Source organism: Centruroides vittatus, unplaced genomic scaffold (assembly GCF_030686945.1).
Source record: "Centruroides vittatus isolate TY-2023 unplaced genomic scaffold, ASM3068694v2 contig_3324, whole genome shotgun sequence".
Classification (NCBI taxonomy): Eukaryota; Metazoa; Arthropoda; class Arachnida; order Scorpiones; family Buthidae; genus Centruroides; species Centruroides vittatus.
Window position 1 is genome coordinate 230,197 of NW_027122134.1, and position 20,846 is coordinate 251,042.

The 20,846-nt window shown below is 23.4% G+C and overlaps 1 protein-coding gene across 1 annotated transcript in view; it reads right to left on the reverse strand.

Moving 5' to 3' along the window:
* LOC136973956 (orexin receptor type 2-like) overlaps positions 1 to 20,846 on the reverse strand; it is a 44,373-nt gene that overhangs the window by 22,781 nt on the left and 746 nt on the right. The gene's annotated exons all lie outside the window — the stretch shown is intronic.

Below are 20,846 nucleotides of genomic sequence, written 5' to 3' on the forward strand. Positions count from 1 at the left end.
GAAAGACGATTATAGATAATATAACATGAAAGAAAACTATTATAAAATAACGAATGATTCAAAAAAAATTAAAAATAAAATAAACCGATTGTTAAAAATGTATTATCTTTTAAAGGAAATATATTTTAAAAGTAAATATGATATAACTTGCTAAACTTTTAGATGAAAATATGGCATAAGTTTTAAAAACAAAATTAGAGTTTCATTTCTCAATACTCAGAGATGTTTTCAATGTTCTTCACATTTAGATGTATCTAAATACTAACCTACAAAATCTGCTAGTTCGTTTAAAATTAAACGTCAGGTTTTAATGGAGCTTTCCGGCTATTTACGTTTTATATAGGCTACATGCATGTAATACTTTAAAGGTATTGGAGTTATTTTATTCTATTCATTACTTTCGGTGCGTCAACTCAACCAGAATTTATTATTAAAATGAGTAATTTCCTTATGTAACTAGCAGTTTTGAACTTGCTCAAGAATTTAAGCCAAACCATTAATATTACCTATTGAAATTCATGTTAATGTCATATTGATTAAAATCTTTTCAAAAGTTGAGTTTGAATAAAATATAATGGAATATTTATAATAATCTTATTCAAGAATATTTCAAATAAATCTGTTTTATAATGAAGTAAAATATTTTCATTAGTTATTATTAGCGTCTATTCTTCTGAAGTATGTGTCCACTAGTGGCCGAGTGAATAAAACCACCGAACACTGGTTGGTCGTGGGTTCGTGCTGACCAAGTTCTAATGCATGCAGTTTTCCGGGTATTCTTCATGTGTCTAAACACTTAAATAGGGGACAGTTCCCGTAAAAGTCTTTTTAAGAGGTATCCTCCGTGGCAAATTGCCCATGTGTTGCATTGCCTTAACCTATTAATTCAATTCAATTCAATTCAGTACTTCTGTAATATAGATTCTACTTTGTCCAGATAATTTTGATAAAATTGAATTTTACTTTCTAAACGACACCATACAAAAATAAAATATATATTCTTATTATCTTGTTATAAAAATAATTTAAATACTTAAAAAAATTAAATTACAAACTTACTTTTTATTAACATATGTTTTAATCCAAATTAAAGCTTTATGATTTAAATAAAAATTAAAAAATTGTTTACAGTAATTTTTAATACAATTTTACAATATAAATTTAATATAAAAAACTTTCGATAAGATAGAAGTAATAAAACTCAAAATAAATAAAATTTTCTTATATAAAAATAGCTATTTATTAAATTTTAAAGAAGATAATGTATTAATCGATAATGTTAAATCAGAAAGAGAATATTTATTTCATTTTTTTCACAAAAACTTTTTAAAATTTTTTTTATCAAAATTTGAGTTTTGAGATAAAATATCGCTATAGATTAGTTTCATGAATATCAATATTCGAAAAAATATATAAACTTTTAAGAGCATTAGATAATAAATGATTATAATGTCCAGAAATAGGAATATCTCTACTTAGTTTATTATGCAAAGAATGAATGAATAAATGAACGTAACTCATTAAAAAAATACAAAGAAGCAGAGCTTAATTAGTTTCAATATAAATAGTTAAAATACATAGAAATAATTAATAAATGTAAATATGCAAATCTTCAATTCACTACTTAAATATTTATATTTTTAATTTTAATTCGACTGAACATGATTATATTCAAAGTTATATTTTAAAACAAAAAAATTCGCAATCCTTGTTTAACGCTGCTAGTATAGAAAAGCTCTTTTTTTTAAATCATTTTTATAAATCGTTTAGTTTATAATATACAGGAATTAAATATATATATATATATAGGCGTATGTACTGTACACAGTCAAGTCTTTAAACAGCGCCCATTGACGGAAACATAAAAAATGACCGTTGTTCCGAGTATCCATTGTTTGGAGGTTATTTTATATGCATTTTTTGGTTCTAAAAACAATTCCTAAAAATGGTCACTGTTTAGAGCCGTTGTTGAAAGATGGTCGTTATTAAAGGTTTCATTGTATTTATATATACTTGTGGTAAAACTCGAAGGTTTTATTTCAAAACTTCAGTGGTTAGATCTAATAAAATGAGAACAATTTTTATAATAGTACATATAAAACTTTATAAAAACAACAAAGTCAAGTCGTCATAAAATGAGAAACCCGAGATAAATATATTTCATTTAATGCTAAATTGATATAATTTTTTAAAAATCACAAACAAAATCTGGAGCTAGCAACAAGAATCGATACAAAGTATTGTAAAAGATAAATTTTAAAGCAAAAGTAAAAGAAGTGTGAGTTAATCAAAAACTGTCATTTACCTGTCGCGGATTTAATAACATGAAAAAGCTATTTACTAAATTTATTAGGAACATGCCAAAACATTAAAATGTGGCTTATAAATTATTATTTTACTAGCATAGGCCCGGCGTTGCTCGGGCAAAAGTAACGATAGCGAAGATTAAGATTATTACATTATAGTCACAAAAAAAAGAGTAATTTCATCAACGAACTAAATTTTTCTAAAGAAAGGTCGAATTTGAAAATCGAATGTTCTAATATTGTTCGATTTTCACGACGTGTTTTGATTATATCCTTCGATTTTCTTCGAATGTTCTAAAGAAGAAAGGTCGAGAAAAACCGAACTAATCTGTTTAAATTTGAAAATCGAATGTGTTCTAACATATTACTCTTTTTCTTTTTTCTTTTCTTTTCTTTTTTTTCAGCGCCCGTAAATCTTGCATATCGCTTTCTCTTGTTCTCCATTGTTACTTAACACTTTGGAACTTATATCTGGTACCCTAACTGTGCACTAAATTTCAACTTTCAACTCTTAACCGTTTTAGCGAATATTAAGATTATTACGTTATAGTCAACCTTACCCGTTTTCACAGAATGCAAGAATTGGGTCCTCCCTGTTTCCAGACTAATTACAGAATTTTTAGATAGGTCTAAAAATATGTTCGATTTCGAAAAAAACTGCATCTGCGTCTTGCACTTCGCTTTCTCTTAACACTTCCATTGCTACGTAACACTTCCATCAACGATGGAAGTGTTACGTAACAATGGAAGTGTTAAGAGAAAGCTCCTAACTGTTTGGACACGTCTCAATAATGTATATAGAAGCTTTAATCCTGTCCCTCCCCCGTGGGGAGGAATTTTGAAAAATCCCTTCTTAGTGTGCGTTTTCGTGACGTACCCTAACTGTGTACCAAATTTCAACTTTCAACTCCTAACCGTTTGGGCTCTGCGCTGATTATTATTATTATTATCAACTCGTCTCGATTATATATATAGATTATAGTTAATTTTGGAATGAAGATTTAAATAAATCAATAAGTTTTAATAATATGTTGTTATAAAATAACTAAAAGAAGCATGTAACGTATGTTTTCAGAGATAGCTTATACTTTGATCTGCTAACTCAGAAGGTACATATTATTTCAGATTTTAAGTGATAAAAAAACCTTTTGTACACTTGAAAGTACCAATGTCCGAATAGGCTGTTGAAACAAATTTATGTGGAAACTGTGTAGACTTGAAAGAAAAACCACTACTTCAACAAGAAGAAAACATTACACAAATGCTAAAATGCATGATCATAAACTTTATAAGAAAGATTATTCTCAATAAGTACACAAATTTATAGTACAGTACATAAGCACATAAATTCATACAGATTATAAGTTCTAGAAAGTTGTTTATTATTAATTTTCCTATGACGTGAAAAATCAGCCTGAAGCTAATTAATTTTCTTGAAGAGATTACATTTTTGTTCAAAATTGTAATTGCATTGAAATAGTCATTATTATAGAGATGTTAATGATTTAATTAAATATTTTCTATATTAAATAACTAATATTTATGCGATGACCACAAGACTTAAAAAATAAAAATAAAATTTTTATGTAGTCCTACATTGAAATCTATAATCTTAAATAGTATTTTCATTCAAAAAATGTTCTAAGATTGTCTTGTTATAAAATAAGTTACGATCTTCAACTAACTCTTAACGGATTAGTTGAGCATTGTATGTTATAATGAGACAAAACTCTCCTTATCTTCAATCAATCATAGTTCAACAATCCACTCAATCACGAATACTTTTTAGCGTTACATTATTAGAGAATTACCCATACTTTTAGAAATTTTTATTTAATTTCATTTCTTGTTTAATCTTCCAATGTTGTTTTAATATATATAGATTTTTTAAATAATTATAACTAATATTCTAATAATAATAATAAATTGTTTAGGATAGATTGGATAAAGTCTAATCTTTAAAAATATTTCATATTTATTCCGTTTCTCAACAGTCTGTGTATTTAATTACAAAATATCTTAAAGAATTCTAGAAATATTATTATTCTCGTGTCATAAAATTTAATTTATATACATCTTTACGAGTCTCAAAACTAATCATCAAGCAGTTAAACTTTTTTTGTACTATACTTCAAAATTTATTTTATTTGAAACTTTAAATTAGCCTATATATTGAATAAATCTGTTGTAATTAATTTATGAAAAGTATTGAAAACAGTACAATGGATTATAAAAAGAATATTGAAATATTTTTTTTCACCTGTATTAATAAACATTAATTAGATTGTCACGAATAGAATAAATAATGATCCACTTGAAAGCACAAGAATTAATTTATTAATAAACAAAACTAGTTAAATAATAATGGTTTCCGTTGAAAATAAAACTTTAACTCCAGAATAACAAAAATACAATTCGCTTCTTAAAATACTCTGGAACTGAAGCGAAAGTTTATTTTAAGAAATTTATAATTCTATATTTTAGAGAAAAATTTAGCAAATTGAAATGATATTATAATATACATATTAATGATATTATATTATTTATTACATTTTAATAACACAAGCCATAATGCATAAATATAATATTTATAAATGCAATTCAAACTCAATATTTACATACTTTCTGTCTAATTACAACTAAAGTTTATGGCGTAAATTTATGATATAATAAGTAGCATATAATTCTGGAAATTACACTATCACAATTTTCAATAATGTAAATATTAAAGTAATATTTTCATACATTTAAGTAGGTTATATATAAAATAAGGGAAAAAGATAAAATGTCTAAAAATGGCTATTTACAGGATTAAGACTTTGTTCAATTTATTTATTTATAAACAATATTTTATTCGGTTTTCTTAACCCTGTGTTACATAAGGAACTGATAGAAAATATTTGAAAAATAAAAAATAAAATCTGCCTGTACTATTAATAAAGTGTAGTCTATACAAATATAATTTTCTCTACGGTTATTATGTTTCTAAATGCTATAGATTATTCGTTGTTTTTGACATTTCTAGCTTAAAACTTTGTAGAGATTATTATTATTTTATCATATTTATAAACAAATTGTTTCCAATAAGTAGTGTTGAATCCATAAAAAAAACAAAAAATATTATCTTACATCCTTATACATATGATCATATTTCTACATATCTAATACATCAAGTTATAATAACGTCAAAAAATATTCTCATATAAATAGATTTATATTATAAATATATCTACGAATAAATTTTCACTGAATTTGCATTTGATTTAAGTACACAATAAGAAATTAAACAAAATAAAATAGGCCTATAACAATTGAAAATGAAATGATATGGTTGGAATTGTTTAGTATCATTCTTCATTTTTATTTTTGTCGATTAGAAAATTATTATAAATTTTAATCATGTGAAATTATTTGCATGAATTTTATATGCCTTAAGTAAAATGATTAAATTATACTTCATTATTATGATAACCTATATGAAATTTCAAGAACTTAAAATTTTATATCAATCCTTTATTAATTAATTACAAGATCATTCATCTTTTATGATCTTGATATTTAATATCAGTATCTATATATATCTAATATATTTTGAAAAATTTGTTTATTAAATAGTTACAGTTTAACTTGTTCTATATAAATTTCTCTTGTTGCTAAAACTGTAACACATTGAAAAATTGACAATGAGACAATCCTTCATAATTTATTTTTCTCAAATTTTGTTTAACATGTTTTTTATATAAATGTAAAGGTTTAAATAGGATTTGTATACTAAATTTTCATCTTTTAAAAAGTAAAACAAAAATATTAAATTCGTAATATATATATATTTAAAAAAGTTGAACAAAGACATTCGCCTGAAAAAAAATAAGACATGCTTTGACTGATTAGTTTATACAGCTAAGAAAAAAGATAAATCTATTTTCACTTCAATAACTCAATTTATAGAAAAATGAAGATTGAAAAATTGTAAAGAACAGTTGAAAACAAAAACTAGGATCTACTCTAATTGAAATTGTAAATTTGATCAGTAAACGACAGTTTTCTTTCACAGAATGTACAAAGAAATGAAAATTTATCTTTGTTCAGATGCCGTTTGTGTAGTTAATAATATTTTTATAGATCTTTATTGAAAACAACTGCAACCTAAAGAATATTTAGTAATAAAGCTTCAATAAGAACTATCGATAACCTCAAATGGAAGGAATACAAGATCATTTAGAGTTGTCTAGACAAGTTAGGGGGAAAATGACTATGAGGTATCTCAGAGTATTTATATATATATATATATATATATATTGTTTATATGGTAATATAAACACATATAATATAGAAACAGATATAATAAAGAAATACGCAATTTTTTAAAATAGGAAATAATGATTGTATTAAATACATGTATTAGATGACATGGATCAAATATCTTTATTTTTTCTTTTCAGAAAAACATGACATATGCACTTCGAATCGACGTGTAATTAACAACCCCTCTCCAGTGTTACTGTATAAAACATAACATTAGTTATCACAAATGTTTAATAAAATATTTCTTATATAGCCTATAATAAAAAATCCTTTATTTATCATTTATAATAAAAATAAAACCAAGAGAGGGCAACAAAGAAAGTTTAAGGAGCATTTTCCAGAAAAAAATAAAGATAATGTATTAAACACTTCGGAGGGTATACAGATTCGTTACAAATGATATGACGTCATAAAATAAAACGTATTTAACCCATACTGATCCTGTATTGTAATTTTATAGAAATTCATTAAGTATTGTAATTCTGTACTTGTCTGCTTTCATTACGCTGTTCATCTATTAAGATGTTTTAATTGTCGTGGATTGTATAATACTGCTAATAATTATCTGATTATAGAAGTATTGAAACTATGAGTTTGAGTTATTAATATCTTGTAATATTTATGTAATTTTAATTTAATTTAGTTACATATATATTTTATCTATAGGAGACATGCGAAATTGTAATGTTCTATAATTTTATCGTCCAATCTCACCTACATTAGTATAATTCGAGAGAAAAATAAATACACTGTAAGTGTATTTGGAGTGATTGCAATCTCTTGGTTTTATCTTTATTAAAAGTAAAAAAATAAAGGATGTTTTATTGTAAGAAATATTTTATTAAACATTTCTTATAACTACTATTATGCTTTATGCAGAAGAAGGATTGTTAATTACACGTCGATTCGAAATGCATAAGTCATGTTTTTCTGAAAAGAAAGAATAAAGATATTTAATCACTTGTAAAGGAATTTTTTGAGTGACCAGAGAGACCTCGCAGGCACGTGCAGTTCGGCTTATAGAGGATATTACATATTAATATTGCGGTTTCCCATAAAGAAGTTTACAATTTTTTTTAGTTTTACAGAAATGCATGGTGTTTATATAATGTAACATTTCTGGACATGTGTAAAATTAAAGAATAACATTCACATTTTAATTAAACGTTTCGTGCTCTTTATATAAAAACTTAACAAGAAAGAAATGATATCATCATTATTAGTGAAATTCCTAATATTGAAGTCAACAGAGGCGTGATTCCGAACACGTGACCGTCACCTCGTTACGATTTTCTAAAAAGTTAGCCGTTCACCACGTTTAAAAAAACTTATAAATACAAATTTTATTATTAATGTTATTACAATTGATGAATATATCTGTGATATATGTTTTGTTATTTTATAAGATTATGTATACTTTTGTTTTGTTCTATCCCCGCATCAGGGTCTTTGTACCAGAATGCTTAAATAAATAAATAAATAAATAAATACAAATTTTGACTTAAAATTGAAACAAAATGTTAAATTTTTCTCTAAATGATATCTAAAATATCATTTTCCATCACACAGTATAATGAAACGTGCGGAGCGATGAAAACATGAAAAAAAATTATTTATAAAATTTTTTATTGAATATTTTATTTAGCTTTAATATTTTTGCTTTTATACCGATTTTATTTTATCTTTATAAAGTTTATTTAATAAACACGATTATTCAAATAATAAAATAGCGAGGTTGCGGCCGAAGTTTTCAATGCCAAAACGTGAACGTCGGACGTTCAGAGCCACCTTCCTGTAAGCCTAGAAGTTTGACAATGGCGTTTGGAACGTCAGCGGAATCATGCTTGACGTTCCAAACGCCATCGTCATTGACGGCGTTCACGTTTTGGCGTTGAAAATTTCGGCCGCAACCTCGCTATTGTCTAAAGTATCTCGTCTCTTGGAACATTGTGCAATTATGTAAAAATCGTTTTATTTACTTATAACTTTACAAATACCTCATTCTCTTCAGTCAATCTTTAATTTTTATTTTACACCGAATATAGTAATAATAATAATAAATAATAATAATAACAAAGTTAATAACGAGTTCTATGTATTTAGTAAAAGTATAGATTGACAGATATATAAATTTTCTCAAAAATAGCAATAAATACAATATTTTAATATAAAAAAATCTAGAAACGAGTTGCGTAACTTTCCCGGTTTTTTATGACATTTTATTTTTAAAAATAACGTTGTACTGTCTTACTAATCAAAATAAATAACTAAATTGTATGTGGCGTCATCTATTATGAGATTTTGTTATAAAAACTTTTGCAATTTTATAATAATTAAAAATATATAAAGACTTAATTTTGAGGGAAGAGATGAGTTTTATAAAACATTATAAATTCTAACAAGTAAAATCTTCATAAGTCTGACCCCTCGCGACATATATCACGTGACCACCTTTTATCTCTCCATCCCCTCGATCTTTCACAATAACAATTTAATAGCATCAATGCTTCTTACGTACAAGCTACCATACCAAACTTTGTTTCTTTATCTTCACTTCAGTCCTGAGATAAATAAGCGAAATATACTCCAACACACACACACACACACACACACACACACATCCATGGAATTTTTTTTGCCTTTCTTTTTACTTTTTTGGGTTCAAGAAGTCTCAAAACATGGAGATTTGCAAAAAAACTCTGAGGGTCAAATGTAACACGATTCCATTACTTTCCCTTGCTATGTATACATACAACCGGAAAAGTAAAATTTAAAAAAATTTTTTAATTACTTCTGAAGTTGGAGGAATTTAAATTAAAAAACATTAATTTAGAAATATCTAATTTAACGAGAAAAAAACCATTATAAAAAATGTATTTTATGACTTTTAACTAAAATTATCTTATAAAATTTAAAAAATTGATGTCTTATTTTATTTTATTATTTTTTATGACATAAAATATTTTATTGGTTAAAAGAAATCGAAATTTTTCTTATCAAATAGCTGAAACTTCATAAAATTTACATTAACGAAATAAAACTTGTTAATTAACGAATATTTTTATGTATAAAAATAAATTTAATAAAAAATAATACTGTATTTAATTTGAAATTATTAAAAAATTCTTAACCAAAACACGTATTTTAAAGCAGAAAACAAGCTTTAAAAAAGGCGTGAGAATCTGTTAAAAACAAAGAAAACAATTAAAAACCAATTTCTATATGTTTAAATTTGATTTTCTTATCAAATTAAATACATTCGTAAGATTTTCAAATCGATTTTGAATCAATTTAACATTATCCACTCAAGACAAATCAATTCTGTTTCCTTTCGAATAACCACGAGAAATTAAATACCAGTTTAGTCCAATAATTACACCATAGAAACTTCGGAAAGATTTATTTTAACAGAAATAATTTCATGTAAACTTTTCGAACTTATAAGCATTATAAATAATTGTCTTTAGCAACTACTGAAATTCTAATTTAAACTTTTATTCAAAACACTTATAAGAAAAAATATTAAGAACGTGTGATAAAAATTAATTATTACGAAATATTTTTATACATAACTGAAGAGACACTGTTTTTAGGTAACTTACTTTAGGATTTATATTCTCATAAAATTGGTTTCAATACACTTTTAAAGTGTATTAATATAATGTATAATTGTGTTGTGAGCTTTAAACATACTAAACCTTTGCTTAAAACAAATAATTTATATTTACTTAGACGTTCAATTCGATGAGTAATAACGGGCCTATATTTAAAAAAATGTGCTTCTATTTTTCTTGTTTCATTATTTATTTGTAAATATATATCTGACTGGAAAACAAAGGTCAATGAACGTTTTGACATTGTTAGTTTTTTGAAGCAAAGGTTTAGCATGTTTAAAGCTCCATTATTTAACGAAAAATTTCATTTTTTTTCTGAAATTTTATTTAACTATCATTTTTAATATTAATAATATATGACGATTATATAAAATTTATGAAGAACGATAAAATTCTTGAACAGAGTGAAGTATTATTCAATACTTTTCTTTCTTTACGTTTTATAGGGATTCTTATCCTTACTACTTAAAATATGACAAAAAATACCGTAAATAAAACAAGGTTCTTAAATTATGATACTCATTTTGCATTATAAATTAGATGTATAAAAATCCTTCTTTTCATTCACGGTAAATTACAGTTCAACAATTTTTATAACTGAACTGTTAAGAAATATTTTGCAATGTATCTGTTCTACATTTCTATGTATGTAAGTTTATATCTTAAACATTAAATTATTATTCAATGCACAAGGTAATTTTGTGAAGATGATTGATGATGAGAGGTGAACATTATACAAGTAATGTAAACTAATATAAATAATATTGTAAATATGCAAATTATATGCATTCATAAAAATTACATGCACAATAGGAAGTACTTTGCTAAAAATACCTGAAAATAATACGCCCATATCGTGCAGTTATGGGTAATCACATTTCTATTTAAGCGGTAACGAGTCTCTGTGGTTCTTTGAAGTATGCTATTGAAAGAATATCATTCTGTAACTGTATAATGCAGTAATTTTAAGTGTCACTATAACTTAATGGAATACTTTTATATGCATAAATGTAGAAAGACGTTACCGGAGAGAAATTTCACAGATGTCAACTAATAGTACTTTAAATTTGCGAACCTCTTGATTTCATTAAGAGTATTGTTAATATTATCTAATACTAGAACTAGAATAATAGTTTAAACTGATTACAATTAGAAAGATTTTTGAATAAAAGTACAAAAAAGCCAAACTTTATTTCATTATACGAAAACTTTACAAGTTAGAAATTGTTAAAGCAATTTAATTATCTTTATAAAATCTATAAATATTTTGTGTTTTCCCGAGTATGTTGGGCCTGTCTTTCGACATCCCGTCACCTCCATTGTGGACCTGGCTAAATCCACAATGGGTGTGGGAAAAAGCCCTCTCAGTGTCCACAAGAAGAGGGGGGGAATAAAAAAAACACAGATAGTATTTAAAAGGAAGCTTTATTCATTTACATTCATTTTTTGACATTATTCATTACAGAAAATATTTACTATTTATAAAAACGCTTGATGCAATGGAAAATTTGAAAGAGCGGCACTAATCAAAAACCAGTAGTGCTATTTTTTGAAGAATTCACTGTATCCATTTCGTCTTTTTAAAGCAACAAAGGTTCATCTAATTAAAGAAGTATCTAACGACCACACAGATATGCTGTTTATTATTATAAAAAAATATTTTCTAAATGTAAATAATGTACTGTATCATTACATAAACCTATTTCTGATAATAGAACATACATAAAAATTTCATTTTAATATTTAATTCTGTAGACTTAATTAAGACCTAAATAAACTGTAAAATTTTTAAAAAAATCATGTCAAGCTCGGCTATTTGGAATATTTTAACATATATTGGTTAATTAAAGTAATAGTTAAAAATTTTGGTATAACTCTAAAAAACATGATATAGACATTTTAGACATAAAGATAAAATATTTAGATTATTTTCTTGGAAGTAAAAATATAACTAAAATGGGAAAAAATATTTATATTTTTATTCCCATTTTTATTCATTTAAGATACCTTCCTCATATGCAGGCTTATGTAATATGATTACATACGAGGAAGCTTGACGAAATAAACTATGAGGTAGTAAATAAGTAAATATTCTCTAAACAACTTATAAAAATAAGCAGTGTAGCTGTTTGTTTACCCATAAAACTAGTAAAAAATGTAGACTGTACAAAACAAAAAATAGAATAATTTACACAAATTTAATTTTTAATTAATATTTATCGATAGAGAAACAAATTTTAGTTGAATTAAATGTTTATCAATCTTTTAATAGTTTGGTATGTTTATATAAAAAGCAAGTTTTTTCAAAATGTATAAAAAATGTCTAATAAGTTTAGAATAATATACTGTAAAAATATATATTTTTTAAAGGTTTTAAATTCCAAACGTAAAATAATAAAATGGTATAATTAGGAAGTTATTTTTTAATATAATATATTAAAAATAATTTTAAGAAAGCAAACAGCATAAATGTGAAGAACATTGTAGGAAAGAAGCTATCACTTTCTATGGTGTATTCTATGTTATAGGAAAAAAAATATTATTTTTAAATAGAAATCTCATTAATGTAGAAACAAACTTAAAATTTATTAGTAATTTCACTCATATACAGATAAAAAAAAATTTAAAATTTGCATGATTAGAACTTGAATTTTAACAAGATTAATATAACTTCAACATTAACATGTCATGATTATTAACGAAAATTTTTGATGTAAATTTCAATTATTTATAATTTTTTATTTGAAGTTTTATCTATAAAATATAATTTATCGCTAGACATTTTTTAAATACATAATTTTATTATTTATTTTATAAATTTAAAAATTATTTTAGTTATTAATTTCGACAGAAAAATATTAATATTTGTAATTAATAATTGAATGTGATGTGGATACATATAACTTTTAAATTTAAAATTTTTGCATGTTAATTATTTACAGGAATAGAAGTTTTCTTTGTCTTTATTTAATCTTCTGGTATATATATATATTTTTTATAAAAACTATTTATGAATGGCCAACGGGTATTAACTAATGCAACTGTAAATAAGCGTTATAAAAAAATAATTACAAGAAAAATAAAAACCGAAACGAGAAAAACTCTTTGAAGAGTTGAAAAAAATCAATATGCAAATTATTAACTAAGGTAACACGCACAATTAAAAATAAATAAGTTTATCAATGTTTAATTAATTATGGTTATTGATATTTTATGTAAATTCTTCTATCAAAATTAAAAAGTTTTAATCATTTAATGAATAAAAAGTCAAATTAATATTTTTTATCTTACTGGAGACAAGTAATCATCATTAAAGTATATCTATCAAAATTTAAAGTTTATCTTAAAATTCCATATTAAGAAATTAATTAGTACTAATTATAAATGTTTTTATCTATGAAAGTTTAACTTTCATGTAAAATTCTATAGCAAAATCACTAACAAACTTAATTAAATATTAGTTTAATTCTTTAAAAAAATTAAATTAAAAATAAATCAGGATTAATTATGTATGAATTCGTCACGAAGAAGTTGAGAAAATGTGTAAATAAACGAGAATTTACGTGGACAAAAATTATTAAATTTCTTTGAAGTATACAGAGAATTAAAACAATACAAAGAGATTATAATTAAACTTGATCTTTAAATTAAAACCGTAAAAATCTTAAAACATTGAAGTAAAATAGGAAGTAAAATTGAAATTATTAATACGTCTTTAAAATATTGAAGATCTAAAGCGAGAGAAACCAAATTATGATTTAAGCAGTGGATTTTTATATTTATAGAATTTCGTGTATCCTACGTAGTGACAAGCTTTGTTACACCGAATGATATACGAATATCATTTGACGTGATCCCATATTTTGATTCGATTTGTTTCGATTGTTTTCAGGAAAATTTGAAAGAACAAAACAGATATAAAGACGGATTTCTTTCTAACATCGAAATGAAATATTAATAATAGAATAATAGAAAATGAATACAATTAAGTTAGAAAATGATTAAGTGGTATTCTACATCCAAGTCTATAATTATAAGAAAATAATAGAAATATAACACTTCAAGAAATTCAAATTTAATCTCAACCATGACGATTATTTTTCGACCCTAGAAAATCATTCTGGATGCAGATTTGATAAATTAACAACTGAAAGCGCAGATATATATCGACAGATTCGAAGTTTTAAAATCTTCCAACAGCTTGAAGAAATATTTTATTTCCACTAGTTTTTGAAGAGAAAGAGAAGCAGGCATATTCTTGTTGAAAAATATTAATGTATGAATTCAATGAAACGTTCCTAATTGAACTTCTAAAAATTTTTATAATATATTCTAAAAAAATTAGAGATAATGTTACTGTACTGTACTGTACGTGCCAGAATATAATTCACCGATGTTTTACTGATAATTGATTATGCGTAACAACATTAATCTTACAAATATCAAAATAGAAGAAAGAACTACTTAAAATTTTTTTTCTAATTTTTTAAATTGATTTTTATTAAATTTTACTATAACGATGTATTTTTTGATATTTAATAAAAAAATATTGTAAGTTATTCTTAAACACGAGTAGCCTATGTTTTCACTTCTAACGAATGCTGTTTTTTAAATCCACGTTTTATCTCTGGACTTTACCGAACACAAAACTTTGATTGATAAAAAGTTTATATTTTTAAAGATAAAATTCAAGAAGAACTTTGAAATTCTTCTGGCTATTTTGGAATTATGATGGGCTTTACAACTTATATCAAACCAATAAGAAAATTGATTATATAACTTAGCATCCTCATCATTTTGAAAACATATTTTTCAAGTATGACATTCCACTGATATAAGTTCAACTCAGTAAGTTAAAAGATAAATCTTTGTAAATATATCTTTTTTTGAATCAAAATATTTTAGCTGAATATTTTCATTCTGTTAAATTCTTATAAAAATAATCATTTTATCTATATCCCAAATATTATTTTAGGAACTTTAAAAGTTTAGTAGCAGGTCATAAAAACAGTAATGTTAAAAACAACCTGATAAAAATATCGCACAGTTTATTTGATATTCGAGTCAAACTATACGAAGTGAAAAATTCTATAATATAATTCACCATTTTCTTTAGTTTCAATATTAAATATAGTTTAAAATATATCGGATATGTAGACTTACTTTTTTTTTTATTAAAGAATGCAATGATATTTGTAAATTTACTTCTCAACTTGAATTTTTACAATAAATAATGTTTTTTCTTTTACAATTACATTACATATTACGTATTAATTTATCATAATTTACATATTAAAGTTATCAGAAATTTAAGAATTTACTATTTTGTTGTTTAACTTTGTGATTTCATTTTGTAAATTTTAAATTAAAAATTGTTCGAATGTAACCATTTTAATTAATTCATTACTTTTGAAAGATTTAGAAAACTTCTTATCCAATTAGATTCAAAACTTTAATGAAGATTTCAAATCTAATTGGATAATAATTATTTATTAAAGATTGAAAGCTTATTGGCTTGAACAAAATTGGCGGAGAAATTCATAATTATTTCTATCATATTATCATAACGATACTTCCAATCAACTCTAGTCAGTGGCGGATTTAGCACTTGAGAAGCCTCAGGCGCAATTCAGTTTTGAAATCCCCCTCTAAATATTCTCGCTACCCTTACACACTACAGTGTGCACTCTACGCGCACGTTTTTTACTCTGGTAGGCAGTAGCGGATTATGTTCCTTTGAGGGCCTAGGCGCACAATTTTGTTAAGAAATTAATTAATAAAATTTAAATAATTAAATAACAACAAGTTTTTCTTTAGTAAACGTTTAAAACGTATATTATAAAGTCTTAGAGGCATATTCTCTTTTTGCTCTGTAGTTTTTGAGGCCTCTTGTGACGAGGCCCAAGGCGCGCCTATTGCGTAATTCGCTACTGATTCTAGTAAAGAAGTAAAATTTTTAAAATAATTTTCTTATAAATTTGGCAAAGGACCACTTATGTACAGCAAAATTTTATTTTCATTTCTTTTAAAATTATATATCAAAATAATTGAAGTTAGTTAAGATTTATTATCATTTATATTTATTAAATTTATCATGATTGTTAGTGAAACGACAGCACTAAACCATGTATAAATTTTTACTTAAATAAAATCTTTTAATAATTTATTAAGCAAAAATAATTGTAGTCTTTGGTGTTATCAATAAAAATTAACATTTCAAGATCAAATTTTCGTAAACATAAAAAAATATTCATAATATAATATTGCTTTAAAACTTCAAATTCATTAAAAAATGTCATTTATTATAACAATGTGTGAAATTTAATCATTATATTTTGATTAATTACATATTTATTTTAGTTTTTTAGCAATGATTTAGCATTACATAGCTTAATTTTTACATCAAAGATTTACGCCATTTTAATCATATTTTAAAATTTTATCAATATTTATGATCTAATTTAATTAACCATGTAATGCAATTAAATAATGAGTTTAGAAAGATAACTACAATTATTAATTGTACAGCATTTCAAAACTTTATTTTTAAAAATATATTAAAAGATTCTTATAAAGTATATAAACTACATAATTTTATTAAAAATTATGATAGTTATTAAAGTTATAAAATAATTTATTTAATGTATATAATTAATATCATTAAAATACAATTATGTTATTATACAAATGCTATTAAATAACCTATTTGTAGCGTAGGCGTATGTTTTCATAACTAAGCATATGCCTATTAACATTTAGTTTAATGTAGAATCAATAATCTATAAGAACGTAAAGCATCCAAAACTTGACTTAAGAGTATAATTCCTATTTTCTCTACCTCTTTACACATCAATGACTTCGTTTAATTACAAAGATAAAAGTCTAAACTTGAAACTAGTGATCTCAGCGAGAGAAATGCATGGTTACTGATCTAATGATCAAGGGAAATAAACCTAAGATTTTAATATATCTAAAACAATGTACTTTTATAAAAAAACAATGTTATATTATATAATACTGTATATATAAAGACATAAATTGGTATGTATGATAATAGGTAGACTATTAATAATAAATTTATTTACTTTTAAATTTACTTCATTAGCTTTTAAATACATTTTTTTTTTTTTGTAACTTGTAAATGTCATACTAACAAATCATTTTAAAATTTGAAAAACTTCTATAATATTTTATACCGAACTTATTACTTATAATTATTAAAAAATAAAATGAATAAATTTTCATACGGTTACGTTAATTTCTCTTTATTGTTGCATCCGCAAGATAAAAAGAGAATGAGATTTGAGGACATTAATTTTAATTTGTTTAAAATGATTTCATTACATATCATTTAATAATTTTAAAACAAGTAATTAAGTGTCATGTTAAATAATTCACATGAAATATATAGAGAAAAATATAGATTAAGTATAAAGAATTGTCAAAAAATATATATATTTAAAATTTAAATAACGAATTTTCAAACTTGTAAAAGTTATGAAAACATTAATAATTTTTTAAAAAATAATTCGTAACAATTCACGATTTAATTTAATTATCTAGTATATTCATTCTGTTTAATAAAGATTCTAATTAATCTTAAAAGTATATATATATATATATATATATATATATTATATATTGTGTTCCATTCCGGAATAAAGAAATATTCAATTTTCAAGAATTTTTTTAATCAAATAAGAAAAGTCATCTAAAAAATCCCAGAAAAATTCTAAAATGATTTATGAAAACTGATCCAGATTTTATTATAAAAATGTTATATTTTTCTTCTCCTTTTTTTTCTTTTGAAAGACATAAAAATAAAAACTGAAAAAGAAAAAAATGCGAAAGAAAAAGATAAAATCTAATTGAACTTTTTTAGTAACATAATACCTTATTATCTTGACATTTAAAAAAATATTTATTTATTTATTTTTATTTTAAAAATATCAATTTTCTGAAAATTATGCGTGTTTGTAAATGTTATATAATTACTTGTATCTAATTAATATTTTTATAGACCAATAAAAATAAACGTAATAAATAATAATTATAACTATAAAAATACAATTTAATTTTAGTCAGGCGAAGGTATAAATATAACTTTTGTATTTGTATTTGTCAAGTTTCGGTTGAATAAATATAATTTTATAAATATAAACTAGAAATAAATAATAATATATTAATTATCTAGAGTTTGATATTTTTTATATCATCTATTCATTTCAAGTAATATTAATTAAATCATAACCAAAGTTATTCTTTTAAAAGTAAGTTACATGTAAATTATATACAAAGTATTAATAATCCGTCTGTTTGTCTGTCTTTCGAGTGTTTGGCATAAATATGTAGAGTATAAAAACGTAACAAATTGTATTTTCATCACGACTAACGTCACTGTTGGTATTCTCAGAATAAAAATCGTGGCATAACATATGACGATTCGAGTGACTTTTTAGCATTTTTTATATTTTAAATAATAATTTATAGGAGTTCGTGATACAAAAAATAATTCTTGATCTTACTCTATTTACAGAAAGGATATAAAGTAAAAATTTGAATAATAAACCGATTTACTGTTAAGAATGAACAAAAATATAAATTTAAAAAGAGATTTCTTTGGCTTTATCTTAAGCTTTCTTTGAAATAGTGGGCCTATAAGAACATACTATTACTCAATAATTAAATATCTCATCTGTTTAATTCTCTGTATTAATTATTGATATGAAACATTTTATAAAAAACGGATAAAATTCTTATTTCGCTGTTTTTCTTATAAACTTTACTATAAGAACATTTTTCTTATAATAAGAAATTCTTATTATTTTCGATACTATAATAAAATTGATAAATATGCCCGATAAATATAAATAATAATTCACTGACAAGTTATAAACAAAAGTTTTTATACTAATATTAAAGGAAAATTACAACATTTAAACTGAATAAATCAAAACTTTACAGAATGTATCTCAGTTCAAATATGTACCAGTAGTATATGTATTTATATCAGAAAGATCTGAGTTCTTAGTTTTTAAAAATATTTAAGAATTTGAATTTTAATAAAATATTCTAAAAACATATTTTCGATATACAATATTAAATTTTTATAAATATTTGAAAAACAACTTTTTTAAAAAAGGTAACTATTAGCCAATAAAATCGAGTTTTATTTTGTTTTAATGAATAGAATTTTATTTAAAATGTTATATTTATTTGAAGATAAAATAGGATAAATGTTTATTTTTATTATTAAAAAAATAAACAAAATAACACGAATGAAATTTTAGAACGAATATTCAGAATTTTTTGAATTTAGCACTTTTCAGAAATCAAAAAATTTAGACTATATCATATCATTCTCAATTATTCTATCTGTCAAATTTTTATCCGCATATTCTATCTTTAGATTAGGTTTTTGACATAATAAGATGATGCATCCAGAAACAGAATTATCATCTAAGTGTCATTCTTACGCAATTATATCTGAACTAGCGGTTCAATAATTGAAAGCACATCTTTTATTGAAAGCTACAAAAATCAATTTTTAACATCTAAAAAAAAACAAAAAAAAAAAAAAAAATAGAAATAAAAATTGATATTTACTTGTCAAAATCCTTAAAATATTAACTTAATTCAAATTAAAAAAGTGATTAATGGTATCAATTCAGTTTATTTATAAAGAAACAATAAATCTGAATTACTTCTGTAATAATGTTTAACGTTATATATAAGAGTCAAATATCTGAATAAAATAATTGAACTAAAATATTAAATGAAAATAATGAATTTTCAATCAAACAACGAGTAGTTTGAGAGTTTAATGAACTGTAAAAATATTCAATGTTAAAATATTTAATAAATCTCTGGTTTATGTTATATATCGTTACAGAATCAATCAAAAATTTTATTGTTTATGATAAATCGACCGTAACATTTTTGTAATTTTGAGCGAATCGACATTATTCTTCTATTCAGGATTTGTCAATAACTCATTCACTTGACTATTCTAAATATGGACTTCCTCTCATCATCTAGAAATGCTTAATATTTCTAGATGATGACTAAAACTATTTCATTATTCGTAAATTATTTTAAATTTTTAGTATATACTTAAATCAACTAATATATTAAATAATGTTGGTAAATAATTATTTGTTATTTTATATCAACTTCTTATCTTATCAGTTTACAGCAAGAAAAGTCCAATTTTTATGTGTCCTTAATTTTATTAAAAAAGTAATTTAAACTTAAATTTTATGGTCCATTTTAATAAATGTAAATTTGATTATTTAGCTAAAAACTATAAAAATTAATTATTTTAAAAAAAAATTTTAATTATAATAAATTATACTCACTTTCTTTTAGGAAAAATTCCCTATAAATAAAGATTATATACAATATAGAATTTTAAAATACAATTTTAAAATGTAATTGTAAAAATTTTCGCTTTTCTTTTCTTGCAGTGAATGTATTTATTTTTATGGAAAAAATAATTTTCATATCCCCAAAAGTAAATAGAAATAAATAAATATTTTAAAATGTTAATAACAATAAATAATATTTATAATAATGCTTATTATTATTATTATTCACCTTAAAAATATAGCAAACTATGTTA